At 42.1% G+C, this 14,922-nt stretch overlaps 1 long non-coding RNA gene across 1 annotated transcript; it reads right to left on the bottom strand.

Moving 5' to 3' along the window:
- Positions 1 to 8,494: 8,494 nt before the first annotated feature.
- On the bottom strand, positions 8,495 to 13,594 carry LOC307021533. Its single transcript, XR_013803171.1, has 3 exons — positions 13,242 to 13,594; positions 10,536 to 10,613; positions 8,495 to 8,736 (listed from the first exon to the last, which is right to left on the bottom strand). It is a non-coding gene; the product is annotated as an uncharacterized lncRNA (long non-coding RNA).
- Positions 13,595 to 14,922: the final 1,328 nt, after the last annotated feature.

Below are 14,922 nucleotides of genomic sequence, written 5' to 3' on the forward strand. Positions count from 1 at the left end.
CACACACACATCCACCTCCTCACTTTTCTCCAATCTCTCAACCAGCACCAGACTCCCCAGGCCTGTCCCTCGGTTGTCGAGGCAACACATTCAGTCCAGTGAGCATCCAACTTGTTTGTTTCACTTCTGATTCACAATGGAAGGGGATGGGATGGAAAGAAAGAGACAGAGAGGGAGAGAGGTGTGAGAGATTAAGGGTGCGACAGAAAATGGAGGAGAGGATGGTGGCATGAAATCTGAAACGCTCCACCAGGATAGGCCAAAAGTTCTGAGTAACGCCATGTCCGCCCCTTTGAAACGGGATCTGTTCAAAAAATGAGCATAACTGTCAAATTGGTATAATTGGCTGCTTCACAAATGAGTGTGACAGCTGCTGATCGTTTTTCCAGAGGGGGGGGTTTGTGATAAAGAATCTTTTCTATCTCCATTTCATTTGGGTATCAAAAAACCCGAAGGATGCGAAGACTGGAAGAGAGAGTTTTATATCAGACTCATTTGTATGGAAACAGTGTAATATTTGTAATTAGAAGCAAAACAGATATCATCATAGGGTGTTATCACACAGCTGCCAAAGATAAAAGTGCATGTCTAGACTTTAAATATAGATGGCATTTACTTAGCTTTCACAGGAACTCCCACATCAGGCAATAAGTCTTTCATTTATTTGTGTTTATTTCAGTTCAAACTATTCACATCATAAGCAGGTGTTGCTGTGAATGCAGTGTGATGAAGGTTGTATTTCACAGCTAGTTGGTAAAATGAATGCATTGTGTCTGCAAGGTCAAACCAATCAGCCGTTAAATTTATTGGAAGTAGAGATTTTTTCAATCATTGGGTAAACACAGAAACACAATTGCCTCCAACCAATCTATGAGCACCAGCACAAACAATGCACACATGTGGGTAAACAAACCACATCAGACACTGTATCCAGCGCTTTGAATCCCAGCCATTCAGCATGGGGACCCACTAATGAGGCCCCTCTAAGCTTAAGGAACCCCTTTGTCCCTCTCTGTTTGCTCCTGATAACACTGCTGGAGTCGTTTCTCAGCCACCCTTCACATTTATCAAAATCCCTGTGACAATATCATTGTTTTAGACCTGGATCCTATTACTAGTGCTTTCATGGCAGCAATGTACATCATCACCAGAGTCCTGCTTCCAAATAAGCAATTGCACCAGAAAATGCACCTTTCTGTCCACCATTCATTAGGAAAACTTGTTTTTTTCAAGGTTGGATGTACTGCAAACTAACTATTTAAATGTGGCTGGGGATAAATAAACAAAAAGGGTTTAAAATGTAATGGAAAATTGTTTCTTGTCGGAAAGTTAAATGAAAAACCTTATTTTCCCCCCTCCGGATCTTTTGAAACTTGAACACATTAAATTCACATTTCGCTGATGTATTACAATCACTTTCAGGGGTAGAGCGGTCTCTGTTGAAAACACATCATTCCAGGCTGTCAGGAAATGCAGCAATTCATCACTTCAGCTTTGTCTTCGTGGCCCATTTTAAAGCTCTGGCCCTTTATGAAACACTCTCATAATTGGCCTCTCATCATTTCTGAGTGGATCTGACAGGGTGTCAACAATTACGCGCTCCCTGCCCCATCTGGTGTTATTTCCCTCATTGAGTGTACATCAAAGCTCTTTTCTAAACAAAGCAGGGATTGGTGTATGTGCAAGAATGCTTGATTTACATCCGCCCTGCAGGGAACCTCTTTACCCTTTAAAGTTTTGTGCAAATTCAGAATGAGTGAATAAACATAATGAGTGTGCCGCAGGGAGCTGAAAGGGAACACCTGTCACTGTCAGCAGTCTGCAGCTTCCTGGCTGATTCACTGAAGGTCACCTTGTGTCTGCGGGACCTGGGCGAGGGGACTGTCAGCTGATAACTCAACGCCGGACTATACTCCCACTGAGGGTAGGGAGAGGACACTTATCATGACTGACCCCTATCTGCTGTCAACTGGAGGTTCAGTTCTCATCTTTTGAAGCTCGTATCTCCCCCTCTGTCCTCTGTCCTCTGTTTCTCCCCCTCTGTCCTCTGTTTCTCCCCCTCTGTCCTCTGTTTCTGTCCTCTGTTTCTCCCCTGTCCTCTGTTTCTCCCCCTCTGTGCTGTCCCCCTCCCTCCCTCTGCATCTCTCACAGGAACTTTTCATCTTTTTTTTTCACTTAGCACGGATTGAGTCTTTTTAGCACATATTTTTATCCTCCCATGCCTTTCTCTCTCATTTAATCTCTGTCCTCTTTTCTGTTTCCCACATTTTCAAATTACTTTTGCCTTTTTCGGGCTTTTGTGTTTTGTTCTCTACCATTTGTTCTTCCTCCATGACTCTCCCTGCCTGTCTCCGCATGATAACTCTCCATTTGTCTGTTTTTATATAAGTGTGGCTCTAAGATTGAAAGGCTTTCCTTTCTCCGTCTGTCTCTGTATCTGTCTGTCTATCTTTAGACACCCACTCCCCCCCCCACCCTGCTCACCATGAGCCCTTGAGCTGGAACAGCAGAGCTCCTGGGAGCTGACATGGAGAGACGGTGGTCAGCCAATCCAACACTGGAGAAGAGAAAACATTTTTTCTCTGATCCAGTTTCTTCCCATCAGTGGAGGCCATTTTGCTGTGAGCATAACATATAAAAGAGGTTGGATTTCTATTTACTCTTCATAAAATGCTTCAGCTCGGAGAATTAGGTTCAACTCTATTTTCACCGCACAGATAAATCCCCTTAAAAAAAGCAGCGTGATTTTTAATCCGTTCCTCATAACTTAAAATAGCAAAGAATCGATTTTGTCCCAGGTGTCAACATAGGGATGGCATATGGAATTTCATTAAGATCAAATCCCCCTAAACTACAAGCCATCAGCCCAGTGACGCTTAGCATATGTTGATGTTTGCATTATCAAAGTCACACTTCAGCAGCTTAAAAGTGATTCCAGAGGCATCACGAAACGACTGACTGCTTTCTGCGACACGGCTCGGTGGGTTTTACAGGAAATCTGTGATCGAAATCTCTCCAGCAACTCAATGAACCTCTCAAAGGCATCTCCCAGTGCAAGGAAGGACTCACACACACACGCCGACATGCACATACAACCACAAACTGACATGCAGACGCAGTATTTGCACGAGGGGGATTCATTTGTTTAATATTTAAGAGGACATTTGAAGAAACCATATCCCTATCACACCGATGAAGGTGGATCATGTAAGGTTGCAAGTAATCATTTGGTAACTCCAGTTTAACAAACATGCACTGCAGTTTGTGTTGGAATATGTATGACCTTTCTCTTGGCATATCAATGCACATGAAGCCTTGTGATGATTTTGCGGTCTTTAAAGTAATCTCTCACTGCTTTGAAAGTTCACATCAAAGTATGCCGAGTGCTTTAAAGCTGACAAACCTCATATGCCCTCCTAATGAACTCTTAACATTTTTTACAATTCTCTTTAAGTTACTATCCGTCAAATTATGTTTTTTCCATCTCTGTCTGTGCAAACGTTGTAATGTAAATGGGTGCTTTTGTGTGATGACGCTGCATTGGGTGAAAATGTGTTTTTATTTATTCTTCCTCTCTGAACGACTGCAAGCTATTCTTGCATGCAGCGAGATGTTCTTGTTTGTGTTTGCTCTGCTTCAGGTAAACAGACACAATGGAAAACAGCTTGAACACAAAGAGAACAAATAACAGAAACAGTGAGGAGAGGGAACATCCTGTATCTGAACTACTGAAACAGTCTTAGTATCCTCCACGGTCAGATTACCAAACTTTATTCAGACCTTTTTTTGCTGAACAGTTGGGCAAAGTCTTTTTCTATTGACTGATGTGTCAGTGTCGCGCCTTGTCTGAAATTCTGTGAGAAGTGGCAGCTGTCTCTCTAGAGTTGACTGTTGCTTGGTTTTAATAAATCAGGCACTCTCTCCCTCGCGTCTCTTCTTCCCGTATCTTATCCTGATGGCTTTCCCTTCACGCCACTCTCTATCTCTGTTCTCTTTCTCTCCCTTTACTTTCCCCTTGGCCTGTCTTCATCTCTGCCATGGCTGCCAATCTCTTCGTCCCTCTCCTACCATTTCCAACTCCCCCGCTTTAATACTCAGCTTCCTCTTCCCTATCTTTCCGGTCTCTCTTTAGAAGCTCTCATCATTGCTAAGTTGCTCAAAAAGAGCCACTTCCTCTGTCATCTCCTCCGGGGTGCTGGTACATTTAGCTTGTTCTAAAAGCTCAGAGCCTTTTTTTATGAAGTCAGGTACTGAGGGTTTCTCACTTTTTAAAGGTGATGGCAGAGGAAAGGTATGATTAAATGAAAAGGACTTGCTCATGCACTCTCTGACATTTCTTCAATAGGTTTTCTCTCCTCTTTTTGCCCATATGCTTCCAGTCTCTCCACCTTTGGCTATCTCACCCCTAACGTATTATATGTGAGTGTGAATAGATATAGTGTGACTTGAATAGACTGAGGATTTGATAAGGCTGCCATATGCTGCTCATAAATGATGGATATTGGAAAATTCTTCATCACAGAGATCAGGCCTGACTTTATGAGTCCTTGGCGTCCACTATTTGTCTGTGACTAAGTAAAATGCTGTCAACAATTCAATGTTCTATTCCTCTGTCTATACCTCCAGCATGAACGACTGCACTTAAATTATATTATAAACCCAGATGTGACCCGTATAAGTATAACTTTTTTCCTTTTTAGCTCTGCCTTTCTAATTTTAAGTTTCTCTTTTTTAGAGCACAACACCAACACTATATTTCTCCAAATGTCATTATCAAACAAATGTGAGTCTAACCGGGTGGGGTGCCCGGGGGTGCCTGCCATGTCATGCGCTCGCTCATCCAAATATAACACATTGTGACGAGACGCCTGTTACATGAAGACTTCCTCCCACTCCCGACCCTGTCTTCAGTCTCTCTCTCTTCAACCCCCCCAGCTGTGAGCTGAAAATGCCTTCATTTAATATTGTGGCATTACCATACCAACTAGGCCATTAGGGTGGAGATAGCGCTGCAGTAGCAAAGGGGATAACTCTCTCCCTCGATATGCACTAAATGGTGTGGAAAAATATGCGGCACAGAAAATTCTCTTTAAGACCCAGCAATCTGTTAAATCTCAGACAGATCTGTCCTCTATGTGCAGGGTGCAAATGTTTTCTTTAGCTATTTAGAGCAGCGAAAGGAATATGAACAGTGGCGGTATCTTTTTTTTAATATATTTTTTAAATTTTAATTTTTAATGAACAAGGTCAATATTATATAATTGGTATTAGTAAAATGTATAATCTACAATAACATCTTGTTTAAAATGGTGTTACGATGTCTAAAGTTACTGATAAGTCACATATGTTTCCTGACTGGCCTTGCCTCTGTATCATTACCCTCTCTCGTCTGGGCGCTAAGAGAGGAGCCCTCAACCAGTGCAGCAGCAGCCACTAGCAGCTGACGGTTGCTATCTGTAAGCTATGGCTCCGAAACATAATTTCAGCCAATCAGCGTCGTCAAATCTGATGATCACCGGGCGCCAATGTCAGCGCCCGGTGCAGGGTTATGGCTAGAAAGGATCCGTCTTGTGTAAAACTCTCGCGAGAGATTGCGAGTCACGTGGCTGAATGTTTACGTTTGACAGGCAGCCTTTCAGTTACGATCGTTAACATCAGTGGGCCACAGCAAATGAAGGTGAGAAGCTAAACTATCTATTAATTATGTCACATCCGGGGACAGATACTATGTGCCCGTGCTAAATAAACACACACACACACACACACACACACACACACACACACACACACACACACACACACACACACACACACACACACACACACACACACACACACACACTATTGTAGTTGAGTTTTGACAGCATCCATCAAACTAGATGTTTTGCCTTAATGGTCTGTTTACTAATATTTCTGTGTTTCTGAACCACGTCTGTGTCTGCATATAATGTTTGTATTTAGTCTCCTCAGGGTTCCCGCGGGGTCTTAAAAAGTCTCACATTTGATCATCTGAATGTAAGGCCTTAAAAAGGTCTTAAATATGAACAAAACAATAAGAAAGGTCTTAAATATGATTTAGAAGGTCTTAAAAATGATCGGATTTTAAAGGTACTTCTGTGTTGCGATAGCGTCTAAATGTGTTTTAGGGGAAATGTCCGGGCTGCAAAGTAACCAGTACGGTAATAGCCTTTCAGTTCCCCCCAACAATTTGTATTGAATTAAATCAATATGGAACCAGTAATCACTAACTTTGTTTCCCCCGGCCCCTTATTGGAGAACACCCAGCTAGTAACCTAGCAACCAAGCTTCAGCTTGCGGCAGTCAGAAACTCATGTATCTTCGAATCTACTTACAAATTAATATGGGGAAGTGTCAGTTCAACCGTATTTGGTTGGAAAACCTCTAATTTAGTGTTTGGTTAAAACCAGTGGAGGGGAACGTGTTTGAAGCCCGCCGCACCATTTGCAAAAGAAATAAGAGTTTGTTTTGCTAATGTAGCGTTAGCTAGTGCAGCAGCTCCTGCAACAACACCGGGGGACCTCCGGGCGACGTTTGGGTCTTCGTCAACCCTAAGGTGCTGTCGAGGCTTAATACCGTAGCTAAACACCAATCATACAACAGCAACGATGAAATAGTGTAGCCAATTTAATTTAAGGGGTAATTTCTCAAAATGTTCCCCGTGTGGTTTATTCACCATTACAATAGCCCCACCTAAAATAATTAGCACCAGCCGCCACTGAATATGAAAATATAACAACAGGAAAAACTCACTGAACGATACCTCCGCAACCCGACCACAGATAAGCGGGAGAAGATTGATGGACAGTGAACAATTTGGACTGATGTATTGGCAGAAATGCAATATTATATTAATGAATATGTTTTAGTAGCGTTTAATCTGAAACTGAAAAAAATAATTATTGTCTTTTTGTTAGTTTTGGAGCCCACCGTGTTAAACTGTCGTAGTCCAGTGAAGAATATATTAAGTCATTGCTTCTTGCCAATAAATAGTCCAGCACATCTATTGAAAACAAGTGTTTGTTTTTACACACTGTTTTATTTAACTTTTTCTTTTCCATTTTCATTAGTTAGCTTGGTAGGAATACCACTGATAGAGTAAGGCTAGCTATTTGCCTGCATTCTTTATGCTAAGCTAACCAGCTTCAGACTTGAGCTTCATTATCAGTTTACAGACATGAGGGTGTTATCAATCTTGTGATGTAAGGAAAGAAAGCACAAGTATTTGAAATAATGTCAAATCATTACTTTAAGTCTTAAACCAAAAAAGCACCCTAATAAATTTTGCAGGCAAAATATAAATTGTACCAAGAGGAAACTCTAATCTAAAAGAAAGTTACCCTGAAGTGATTTTGCTGAGGTCATAAAAAGATGAACACTCATCATAACATCACTTTAAGCCTACCTTTAAAATCAGGAAATGATCACTCCGGGAGGTTTGTCAGAAAAAAAATAGTTGCCTGCACCCTGGGCTATAAGCACATAATATTGCTTCTGAGACATCTGCACCAACACGGGGTAAACACAGTCAGCCAATACCAGCTCACGCAGCATTCAGCACACACCCTCCTTTCAATCCTTCTGGTAAAGAGTCTTGGTGGGGGGAGATTGAAAACAGCAAGAACCCGCGCCTGCATTTACATTCCAATCAAGTGGCACCCCTGCTGGAAAATGGCTTCATTTTCTCCAATCTAAAGAACACACTCACACAAGGTCCATTATTACAAAGATACACACACACACAGACACCCACACAAACAAAACTACACTTGATGTACACAAACCAATTCTACTCATCACAAACATCCCTTTTTTTGTGTTTCTGGCCAAGTCTGAGTTGCTGGAGCGAGTAAATCTATCATCTCCCCTGCTCCCTTCACTGTCCTCCTCTTTCCTGTTTTTATTGAAATGAGAACAAAGTCAAAGGCTATCTCTCTTTCTTTCACGCTCCGACCTCTTTCTCAATGCTGTCCGTTTGTAACCCGGGGCGAAGAAGAGGAAACATATAAAAAGGGATCAGACAGCCCTGGTGCCTCTGTAGCACCTGCCTGCCTCACCCAGAGGTACATCACTGCTGACCTTGTCACGAGCCATTGCATCACGATGAAGTTTTCTCCCTGGGAAAGTCAGAAGTCTTGCTTCATTTGCTGCGAGTCAAGGCTCATTAGAAAGCTATATTGCTTGCCTTGTGTTTATGGTTTGGAAAGAATAACAATCCTCGACGGTGCTAATTTTCCTTGAATGCCACACTGTGAATGTCACAGTGAAGTTATTCTCGTTGGTCTGCATCTATATCTAAGATAAGACATGACCTGAGACAAGTATTGAATTTCAACTAGAAGAACTAAGCAAACCTAATTAAAGTCGAAAACAAAGCATCTTTGAATCCCACTGATGGCATTACAAATGAGAACACAAGAGTAACATTTTGCTTTGAAGTGCTTTATTTTCTAACTGTAAGACAAAATATGTTGATTTGGAAAATTACACTTCCCAGTGATATGGGAACAAGCGCTGTAGAGTGAGGAGCAGGGTCTGCAGTCGGGATCTGTTGTGGGAGCTCAGTCCATCAGCGGTGTGAAGAGAGGCAGAGAGGCGAGACCACTGGCTGCAACACAAGACACGAGCGGGGAGGACAAGCGGGACCCATGTCCTGTGTTGCAGCCCCTGGCCCAGCCGACAGGTCGCCTTCAGCTCAGGGCGGCGACAGCTTATCCACTGTGAAGAGGAAGGAAACAGAGAAGGGAGAGGAAGGAAATGAGGGGGAGAGGGAGGGGGCAGAGAGGGAGATAGTCAACTACAGTAGATTATTGTGTGAGAGACAGAGGGAGGCGACGTGAGAATATGAGAGGGAAAAAGTGACAGGATTTGAGGGAACAGAGAATGAGACTGGAGCGGAGGGGGAAATGAACGAGAACGATACTAATGGAGAGCGCCAAAGGGACGATGCACCTCCAAAAACACCACATTCATCACCTGGCCAATGAGAGTAGCCTTTCTCACCGAAGAGGGGGTTGGCCTTCCAAGCTTCGTCTCTTAAGCACCTTGTTCTACAACCGGAGAAAAAGGCTTACGCCCAAATTGCTTGACTCAATGGTTAATGACTTTTAGTGCCACTGGAGAAAAAGATCCCTCTGAAAATGTCCATATGTTAAAGCCCTGTGGCCGATTGGGAGTGTGTCATTGGGATTAAATGTAATCATTATCGTGGTTGTGCATTGTATATTGAAAATAAATCAGATCTGCTTGGTGATTTTGGCTTAAAAATCTGAAATGTGTGCAAGCAAAATGATGTTTATGCTATCTACTGTATTGGTCTCATAGCGAAGCAGTTTGTCATCAAAGAGGGAGAAGGCATGCAATCAATTTCCAAACCAGCCCCACGTTATTCTCTCTCCCTTTCTTCTCGTATCTCTTGGGGAGTCTGCCGTGTAACTGGCATTAAAAGGTCATAGCCAAGTGAACTCAAAGCTGCTTGTACCTCAAACAAAGGTCTGAAAATGCCATGGTTTCACTGGCATGATATCTGCAGATGGAACATCAACAGGCAAAATAACAAAGCATAATCAAACACCCTTTTTTCTGTGACATTCAACCCAAATGTTTCACAGTGGTATGTTCCCCGCTAGGATTTGATCCAATCCCTCAATCCCTTTAGAGATTCTTACATCAGCCTCACTTTAAATCAGACTTTTGTAATGCAGTAGGCAATTACATGAAAATCTTTCTCTCGCCTAGTTCCTTGTATGAAAATGAGTTCAACCTAGATTTGAAACTGCAGGGATATGAACTCAGAGGACAGATGAAAGGAGTTGCAAGGACGAAAGCAAGCAAAAAAGAAAATAGAGGAGAGCCACCAGCAAATTCAATTCACATAACCCTTTCTGCTATTCTTAACTCAAACCTTAGAAAAAGAGAATATTCTGAGATTGAGTCCGAGTGAAGTCTAGGTAACAATGTCTGATAGAACTGCACAGATATTTTATCAGAGAGGAGAGATAAAGGCTGCCTAACACTTGGGAATGATGCTTTTGAAGTTTGCTCTCAGGAAAAGCTGATCTCCTACATCAAGTGCATGAGGCAGTACGAGGCATTCTTTTGTAATGGAAGTTGCAGTGTACCTCTCCCTCCATATAGGACATTAGAAAAAAAACATATACTAATAATGGATGGCTTACTACTGCAACTGCTCAAGGCATCTTGGCTGTGGTGAGAATGAGGCCACCCAGATTGTACATTCAATCGTTTACGTGAATTGCCTTTCATTACCGTGGCAACAATGAGTTTCAGACAGGACTGAAATGACTTTGCCAGACGAATATTGCAGCAGACACAGTTTGCAATTAACTGAACTTGTAATTGAAGTACTGCCGCTGAGTATTAGGGCCCAATAATTCACTATAATCAGGACAATGATCACAGAGACTGTAAGGGATATGTGCCGCCCGTGTCCCTTACAGTCGAATCGTAAAAAATGTTCCTTCGCTTTTCAGAAACTCACACAATGGACGACTCACCAATGGTATATTGTGCCAGCAGCTACAACGGTGCGGCTTCTCTAATCAGTTTGTGATATGGAGGAAGATTTCAGTTTGCTGGAACAGAAGTAGAAAAAAGGGTTTAGGGAAAGACCTACAAGGAAATTGTATGAGGAAACAGAAGAAAATCACACATTAACATAATGCCTCAACTTTATGTTTATTGATATCCTTGTATAAACATTCATTAAAAGACAGTTCATTATCACATAAGGCGAAACACATCACCGGGTCTATCCATGATTGAAAAGTGATGACTATAAAACTTTGCATAAATGAATTTGCATGAATATCCTTTTACATGAAATGTGTCAGTAAATGTGAGGTTGCTTGGCCTTTCAGATAGGCTCTGCTTTAATCAGTTTGCTGTCTGGGATTAAAGAGGGAAAAGAAAATAGTTTTCTGGCAGCCACTGGATGTGAAGCTCTGTGCTCGTTCATTCTCAATTGAAGCAAGGCCGCAGGGAGCGCCTAAACAAACTGCCACCATAACTTTAACACCATAGTTTTCAACATTACACTTCGTTTTAAAGCCTGACATCCAACCGGCAAATTTTAACGAGGACTTTAAATGACAATCATTGTATAAATCACATCAACGGGCCAAACATTTAGCTTAACCTGAGGTTTGCTATCTGTCGAACACAGAGGTTAGGCTCTCCCATCATACCTTTACAAAACTAATGTGCAAAGAGGCTTACTAACGTCTTACCATGAAATCGTAAATCTGTAAAGCTTTTGAATGCTTTTCAGGTCTTTGAACACTAATCCTCTATCATTTTATTATGAAAAAGGAAGACGGCTTTACTATTCCTCTCCTTGCTATTCTCCATGGATACACAACCTTTTACAAAGACCTAGCTGGTCCCTCCACTGGGTCCCTTCCCTTGTGAAAGAGCCACTGTTCTCTGGGGTTCTGGAGGCTTGGATCATCCTGGTCCAAAAAAACACTGTTTGTAGAACCAACATCTTTGTTCTCTTTAACATGATTATGCATGGTGTAGAAAAGCAGTCTGTCCTCACAGCTCTGCTTTCCGGGCCATCACATAGGAATGTACACACTGCCTTTTTGAGAGACACACATCCTTTCATTGCTTTACAATGACATATTTAAGGAATTATTCTCTGAAGTACAGAAAAGGAGAATAAGCTATACAACAAGGTTGAACCAGATCACCTCCTTTTGAGTTTTCACATGCTCTTCTATCAGGAAGTACAGTAACCGCAGAAAGGTTCCGCTGAAAATAGCCCAAGAGAATAATGAAGTCTCTGGGCCTGTACATGCGTAGTTTCCAGTAACAGTAGAGTGACTCAGCCGTGGAGTGGTAATCACTTGTCAAATGCTGAATATTAAATCCTATTTATCTTACAGAACTATTGGGAATTAAGCAGAATGTGAAGTCATCAAGTTAATGTTAGTGATGTGTGTTCACTCCCAACGAAGCGAGACAACTTCCGGCCTGCACACAGATACAAGTCCTATGAGTAAGTGATGCTGTGACCTTGGATTTCTCTCTCTCTCTCTCTCTCTCTATGTTCCTGCATCAGACCATTCATTCACACTTAATCTGAGGAATGGCTGGGATGAATGCATCAGAAGCAGGGGGGTTTAAAAAGTGCCAACGCTCTAAATTATGCATTAATAGGACAATTGCTTCCATAGCTAAGAAGCATGTCTGCAATACAAACAAACACGTAGAGGAGCATTAAACTCTGCACTGATTTTAATAGCACAATCTGCGCTAAGAATTTGAAAGAATGCATCAATTGCAGCCCATTATCAGGACACAGCATAACAACGGAGTCACTGATCGTATGGCCATCCATTATTCATTCAAATGGATAATTACACTCATTACGGAGTATAGACTATTAAACTCTTAAAGTAGCTGCAGATGTATGAAGCCAGAAAGTGACTTCAGATAATAGCCGCAGACAAATGTATATCTGCATTCACATCAGTATGCAGGAGAACACTGATTGAAGTGGACCCTCTTGTTGTCACACACACACACACACACACACACACACACACACACACACACACACACACACACACACACACACACACACACACACACACACACACACACACACACACACACACACACAGCATTACAGGGCATTGTGCCTTTTCTCCCAAGCTTTCTCAGCACTATTGGAGTTTGTGTTGCGTCTCAGAAGTGATGGCTCCATCGGCTTTTCCCTGCAGGTGCTGACAGGACACTTTTGGAGGTGTCTGCCTCCCTGTGAGGACCTCCATAGGTGAAAGCCGAGTCCTGTTGGCACCAGACCTGTCTCACACCACAGCACAATGGAGACAAGTTTGGTTCCAACGGTCTCAATAAGTGGTGCATAAATATATTTAGGGATGCAATATTGGGTTCCCCTGCAAACTGATTCCAAAAAGTCTTCCCATGGTCTCAAGTGCAAAACAAAACCATGAAATATCTGATGTGTGGTATCTCGGGCATCCTTCAAAGATTTACTAACACTATAATAGCGTCTGATAATGATTGAACTCCTTTGGCTTCAGGGTTTCTGTGCCCTGCAGGAAAATTGGGTTAATTTATAACTGTGCAGAAGAGCTTAGAAGTAGGCTATTCTTTGATCATGCATTTTCATAATATTATCACACAACATTCATTTATTCCAATTTACTGTGAGTGAATAATAGTCAGCCTACCTTTCCATCACCTCTTTTTCATTTCAGCAACACGCAGCAGAGATGGGAATGTCGTCGCACTTTGCGCACAATATGAACCTCTCGGTTTTTCTATCTGTCTGTCTGTCCCTCCCTCCCTAGTAATCGCAAGTCAATTCAGTCCTATAGTGAGGGAAAATCCGTTTATCCGCGAACTACACGCAAGGAGCTGCACCGCTTGGCTGTTTCAATCTTGTGAGAAAGCGCCTGCCTGACAGCGCCTGATAAAGTGGAGATTTACTCGCGGACAAAGTGAGAAGCAATCCCTCACACTTCAGCTTACTCCATCAGTTTTTGTGCGCTCTATACTGGCCCGATGATTTAATATATCTCCAGTTTCTGGTGGCACGCCCCCCCCCCCCCCCCCCCCCCCCCCCCACACACACCGAAATCTTTCTCCCCATAAACTGACACACGCGCGCAAGAAAACAAGCATTTTAACATACAAAGAACAACATTTTAAGTATGCTCCACAGCAGCAACATGTGATATATATAACATATTATTGTAGCCTTATTACACAATTATGGATGCAAATCATATATAAATAATCAATCATGAACCCACTAATAAAAGAGAAATATTGTAGGCTACTGCACAGACCTGGATATTGCACTTAAGTATGAAGTTCCAAAAGGAAGATATGAGGATGGAAATTCAGTTTTAACAATGGAAATGATTGCGTCAGAGCAGAGGCTATTTTCTGTTTTAACTCAGGTTCACATGGGACATCGATAACTCATAATGGACTAGGTACCACATAATTGCCTCCCTTAAACTAAAATTGCTGCATTTCTCGTAAATGACAGCGATTAACCAACCTACTGTTAGTCAGACTGGATATTCCGGCAAAAGATGTGCGTAAAACGCACAGCTCCGGAGATCAGTCCATGGGCACCTTGAGACGAGCCGAGCAGGAGTGTGTGTTTGTAGTGCTGAACGATATCCCCTCTCGTGTCGAACAAACCTCTGTTATGTCTCTATATCGCAGGTGTCTGTCTGACCGGGCTGCTTCATTTGGTATCAGCCCCCCAGAGGGTGCATCGATGCGCACTCAGTGAGCTCACCCTCCCTGCTGCTGCTGCTGCTGATATAGGCTGGAGATATACAATTTCACATTGTCGCTCTTTTTCCCTGACCTTAGAATTCCTTGATGCAATAATTCCACATAGCCACTGCAGGAGTTTAGACTCGAGCGATACATAACCTTCTGGCACAGCCTTTGTGTTCTTGAACCCAAGAAACCTGGTTTGTTAATGCGCAGGACACAGCAATATTGATGTAAATACAGCCCGTAATGTCGTCAGACATTAGTAATTCTTACTCTCCCAGTAAGAAATTATGACATCAATAAAGAGGAAGGTTGCAGCAAATTAATAACCGAATTACCTAATGTATCTCTGAAATGCTGTCATGAGTTAGTGTCTGACTTTTAACTTTAGGAAACGTTACCGCCTCCAAATTGTGCCTGTTATTAACCTAATTTGTGATTTCCTACCTGAACCTAGGTGCTTTGAAAGTGACCTTAAATAAGATAAAATGACAATATCATTAAAAACTACCATGATATAATCACATTTTTAAATAACTACTTTTGGTGTATTTGCTTTTATCTTGTTTAACCAATAGCCCAAACAGAAGAGCATTATAAATTACATTATGC

This window comes from Notothenia rossii (genome assembly GCF_949606895.1).
Source record: "Notothenia rossii genome assembly, chromosome: 10".
Lineage (NCBI taxonomy): Eukaryota > Metazoa > Chordata > Actinopteri > Perciformes > Nototheniidae > Notothenia > Notothenia rossii.